The following is a 5621-nucleotide window of genomic DNA, read 5'->3' as shown; positions in this document are numbered from 1 at the left end:
AACGAATCAACCATGTCACCTACAAGCTTCGACTGCCTCCTACCCTCAAGATCCCCAACTCCTTCCATGTCTCCCTCCTGAAACCTGTGGTCCTGAACCGCTACTCCAAGACTCTTAGCCCTGCAGTTGCCCCCAGCAGTTCTTCCGAGATATTTGGGGTTAAGGAGATCCTGGACACCAAAATAGTAAGAGTAAGAACCTTTTATTTAGTAGATTGGAGGGGGTTTGGTCCAGAAGAGAGGTCCTGGGAGCCAGAAGGGAATCTCAGTGCTTCTACCCTCATTAAGAAGATTCTCTCTCATTCTGGTCCCAAGAGGAGGGGGCGTCAGAGGGGGGATACTGTACCATCTGTAATGTCTGTGGTCGCTGACCACGAACTCCTTCCATCTGGTCGACGCCCTTCTCCCAAGAGATGTCTGCACATGCGGCCATCCTGTTCCACAGCGACCACCAGGGTGCGCTCGCGAGCTCAGTCCAGCCTTGGAGCCAGAGCGCACACAGGTGTGAGATTGAGCTGATTGCTAACAGAGCACCCTGGACTATAAGAAGGGCTCTGCCCCTCCCTGGCTTGCCTGAGCCTTGTTGTCTTTATCCTAGTATGTCTATGCAAATGGTCTCCTAAGTGTTTTTCAGTTCCCAGTGTTCCCCGTTCCTGCTACCTGTAACCTGTATCCCATGCTATCCTGGTCAAGTGCTGTGTTGAGCTGAAGTCGTGCTGTGCTGTGTTCCACGCCTGTCCTGCTACACCACGCCTGGCGCCTGCCTGTCTTACTGTCTGAGCTACCACAGGTACACTATGTGAACTATAGACTGTGACATTTGTCCTGTTGGTCAGCTGCCATACCGTCAAGGCATTAACATTTCCAATTGTCCTTATCTTTAAACCAGTATTGACTGTTACCATGAGCGGTATTTCCACAGCAGAAACAGTATTGCCGATAATTCACTTGAATTTTATGTGTAACACTCACTTTAGTTGCATTTCACAGGTGTCCCTCGCGCCATTTTCCATGGAAATAGCAATGGATAACGCCCTGTCTAAGGCTGGGTTCACATCAGCGTTGATTTCCGTTGACGGGTTCCGTCTGACCTTTCCGTCGGAGTAACCCTCAATGTAAAGGCAAATGGAAACCATAGATTTGAATGGTAAGGCTATAAGGGTGCAGTCTGGGGCCGTATTAGGATATAGAGCAGTTAATTTATCTGGGCCCCAACTGAATGGGGGCCCTTCACCAACTCCAGACAAAGATAAAGACGTAACTGAAGGGGAACAAAAATAGCAAGCGCTACGACCGGAAACCATGCTTAGTACATAACACTAAATGGACAAAGGTAATGGGACACATACACATGACACCTACAGGTGCTTTTATGACATCTCATTCTAAATCTATAGACATTAATATGGTGTTAATTCCCATTTTGCAGTTTAAACACTCTTCTGGGAAGCCTTTCTACAAGATTTTGGAGGGGATCTGTGGGAATTTTTGCCCATTCATCCAGAAGAACATTTGTGTGGTCATACACTGATGTTGGGGGAGGGGGCCTGGCTCACAATCTCCATACTAGTTCATCTCAAAGGTGTTGGATGGGGTTGCGGTCAGGACTCTGTGCAGGCCAGTCAAGTTCTTCTATACCAAACTCTCAAACTCAACCAACCAACCAACCAACCAACCAGGTCCATAAACCTTGTGCACTGGGGCACAGTCATGAGGAAGAGTAAAGGGCCGATCTCCAAACTGTTACCACAAAGTGGGAAGCTGAAATTGTCCAGAATGTCTTGGTATGATGAAACATTGTGATTTCTCTTCACTGGAACTAAGGGGCCGACCCCTGAAAAACATCCCCATAAATTATCCCTCCTCCACCAAACTTTACAGTTGGCACAATGCAGTCAGGCAGGTAACGTCTCCTTCCATTCACTAAACCCAGACTCGTCCATCAGACTGCCAGATAGAGAAGGGTAACTCATCACTCCAGAAGGCTCCAGAGTCCAGTGGCGGTTAATTCGACGCATGGCATTGTGATGACATGTTTGCTTTTCTACAGTTCCTTCCATCTGATAGATAAGGAATAATGCATCTCACTGTCTCCTCATGTAGCCTGGATGATTCAGGTAATGGCGGTCTTCCTTCTCCATGGTGAAGCTCTGACCCAGATACTGAAGAAGCTGCTGAAAATTAAAGGCTATATACACCTTTGAAAGTTTTTTTTTTTTTTTTTTAAATATAAGTGTCTATTTGTGTGTTTTGTGCAACTTTCTAAATACTTTTTATAAAACATATTTTTAGCTTTTTGAGATACAGCTGCTTTGTATCCTGTATACAGAGCAGCTGTATTGTGCGCTGAATTCTGTATCCGTCAGGTCGGCGGGACTGACGGGTTCAGAGACAGCGGGTCCTGCGTGTCTCTGACATGCGAAATCCACCTGTTAATGATCACATCTAAGTTATGATTTTAGATGTGATTGGTAACAGCTCGATTCTGTGTGTCAGAGACACACAGGACCCGCTGACACTGAACCCGCCAGTCCCACTGACCTGACGGATACAGGATTCAGCGCACAATACAGCTGCTCTGTATACAGGATACAAAGCAGCTTTATTTCAAAAAGTAAAAATACTTTTTAATAAAAATTAATTGGAATGTTGCACCAAACACCGATGCACATTTTTATAAAAACAAACAAACCAAAAACTATTTCAAAATGTGCACATACCCTTTTACCCGTTGGCACATAATCACGTACATGCACTGCACAGAATGCAGCCATTAGCGCATTCCGTCATGCATGTACGTGAAGGAGATCGTCCAGGCACAGAAGCTGTGTCTGCGCGATCGTCGCGGGAGCCCGGCTGTGACTGACAGCCGGGCTCCTGCTGCAACAGCTAGGATTGGAAAAACCGCCAATCCTGTCCGTTTAACTTCTTAAATGTCACTGTTAATAGCGACTACAACATTTAATTAGTTGTTTGACAGAGGAAGGGAGTTCCCTCTGTCACCGATCGGCGACCCGCAACTGCAATCGCCGACCACCAACAGGTTGCCATGTCAGGCGAGGGCCTAACAAAGGCCCTCAGGCCTGCCCTAGCTGTATGCCTATTAGGCCTTGCCTGTCAGTTTCACACTGACAGGCAATAATGCTTTTGTATACTAAGTATACCAAAGCATTATACAGTATATCAGAAGATCACATGGTAGAGTCCCCTAGTGGGACTAATAAAAAAAAAAATTATGAAAACAGTTAAATAAAGTTTATTAAAAAAAAAAAAGATTACATTAAAAATAAAATAAAACTATTTTTTTTTCCATAAAAATTGGTTTTATTTACTAGAAGTGCAAAAAAAATTACAAAACACACACATATGGTATCTCCGTGATTGTAACGTCCCGATTAATAAAGTTAACTCATTATTTAAACTGTCGGTTGAATGCAATACAAAAAAAACCACAAAAACAACATAAAAAATGATTTTTTTTCAATTCCCCCCAACAAAAAATGTAATAAAAGTTAATCCATAAGTCCCATGTACGCTTAAATGATACCAATGAAAACGACATCTTGTCCAGCAAAAAAACAAGTCCTCATATGGAGAGATCGACATACAAAATAAAAAAGTTACGGCTCCTGAAAAGCGGCGATGCAAAAACAAATAATTTTTGTTTAAAAGAGTTTTAATAGTACAAAAGTAGTAAAACATAAAAAAAAACTATACATATTTGATATCGCCATAATCGTACTGACCCATAGAATAAAGTTAACATTTGAAATGCGAAAAACAATGCTGGAATAGCTGGGTTTTTTTTCAATTCATTTCCTAAAAAAATGAATAGAAGATAAGCAATATAATATACACACACAAAAATTGATGCAACTCGTCCCGCAAAAAACAAGCCCTCCTATGGCTATATTGACATAAAATAAAAAAAGTTATGACTCTTGGAAGGCAGGGAGGAAAAAACGAAAAAGAATGCTTGGTTAAGACCGAAATAGACCTGGTCCTTAAGGGATTAACGTTTTTAATCCTCGTCACCAGTGTTGATCTGTAGCTGATTTATTCAATAAGGACTTTAAATCATGTCTTACGCACTAAATATAATAATAGGTTCCTACACCAAAACTCAGAACAAGAACCGGCATATCCTTATGCCGGAAACAAATAGTACTAAAATCGGATCTCTGCTCTTCCTTGTTAACAATCCAGTGTGATGACCTACAACATGTCCCATGACCACAGAGGGTCAATTGCTGCATCTGCAGTGACATGTGCTTCACGGGCGCTACTAGACTCACCTGGGGCCCCTTACAGCACTGACACACCAGGGACACAGATATAACTGAAAGTGATGATTGCTTGCAAGTGCCTTTAATCTTATATACTAAGACGTAGGTGTGCGCAGTCAGGTTGTGCTGCTCATAGGCGTAATGTTATAGACTGAGATTTGTGACGTTATTTTCTATGCAAGTAATTAGTGCTCCAGGTGCCATCTAGTGGCCAGTGTTAGTAATTTCCTCCTTTGTGTAATTTCTTGTTTTCCCCACCCATGAGAAGGTGAAAAGCATTCTGGGAAGAAGAAGGGCAGTCTCTTCTATATCTGCTCTGAGAGAAGACCATTTTGATTCATTCCATCCCTCTCGTCCAAGTATAGTCGGTAAGCAGATAGATGGTTTATATTACTGGCTATCAGCAGCCACAGGATACTGTTAGGACAGTATTCACTCTGTTACATGGGACTGTAATATATCAGTTGGTGTAGTTGTGAAGCTCGGCCTAGCCTCATGGTCAGCCATGTATGGTCCTATACTGTATTTGTACTGCCATACACTGTTCATACTGTACTATAACTGTTATTTCTACTGTTTATTTGTATATAGGCTTAATATATATCAGCCTGTTACCTGTATATGTAGTACATTTATTAAATGTGCCTTGTTCTTATGTATTGCTGTAATCTAATGGCATGTATATTCTTGTTTGTTCCTCAGTTTTACCCTAATCCTACGACCAGTTAATAAAGCTACAGACTTTCAACCAGTCTCATTTATTGGCTAGTAGGAAGGTGTTTAGCTGCCTGTCGAGCTCCACATAGACCCCGGGGGTGCGTGAAGTGGGGGCAGGACAGTAAAACGACTGCTGGAATCAAGAAGGAAAGGATTAAGACTACACTGAGGTCTGCTACTGTCTACGCAGTCACCTGCAAACAGGCAACACGGCGATCTCTACGGTCAAACTATGTCACGAAGCCAGACATCTTCTCTCAAGACAAGATCACATGTCAGTTCCTCCAAGGCATCATCTGTTGGCAATGCAGCCGCCATCGCCCGCGCAAAGGCTGAAGCAGCAAAGACACGGGCCACCTTTGCTGAGCAAGAGATGCAACTGAAATTACAACAAGCATCCTTGGAAGCAGAGAGGGCACAACGACAAGCATCCTTGGAAGCCTCGATAGACCTGGAAAGGGTGCGCCTGGAAGCGACACTTGCAAAGCTCACCATTGAAATGGAAGCAGCAGCTGCCATAGCTGAAGCAGAAGTCTTAGAAGCAGCCGCATACCCTGACAATGAGCACAGCAGACATAGCAATGTGCTAGGCCTAGAACAGGATCCCAAAGATGCACTA

The 5621-nt window shown here is 43.4% G+C and overlaps 1 long non-coding RNA gene across 1 annotated transcript; it reads left to right on the top strand.

The window, feature by feature from the left end:
- Window positions 1–4444: 4444 nt before the first annotated feature.
- Window positions 4445–5033, top strand: LOC142717418 (uncharacterized). Its single transcript, XR_012871848.1, has 2 exons — window positions 4445–4653; window positions 4988–5033. It is a non-coding gene; the product is annotated as an uncharacterized LOC142717418 (long non-coding RNA).
- The last annotated feature ends 588 nt before the right edge of the window (window positions 5034–5621 follow it).

Source organism: Rhinoderma darwinii, chromosome 1, assembly GCF_050947455.1.
Source record: "Rhinoderma darwinii isolate aRhiDar2 chromosome 1, aRhiDar2.hap1, whole genome shotgun sequence".
NCBI classification, from domain to species: domain Eukaryota; kingdom Metazoa; phylum Chordata; class Amphibia; order Anura; family Rhinodermatidae; genus Rhinoderma; species Rhinoderma darwinii.
This window is presented reverse-complemented; position numbering and strand designations above follow the sequence as displayed.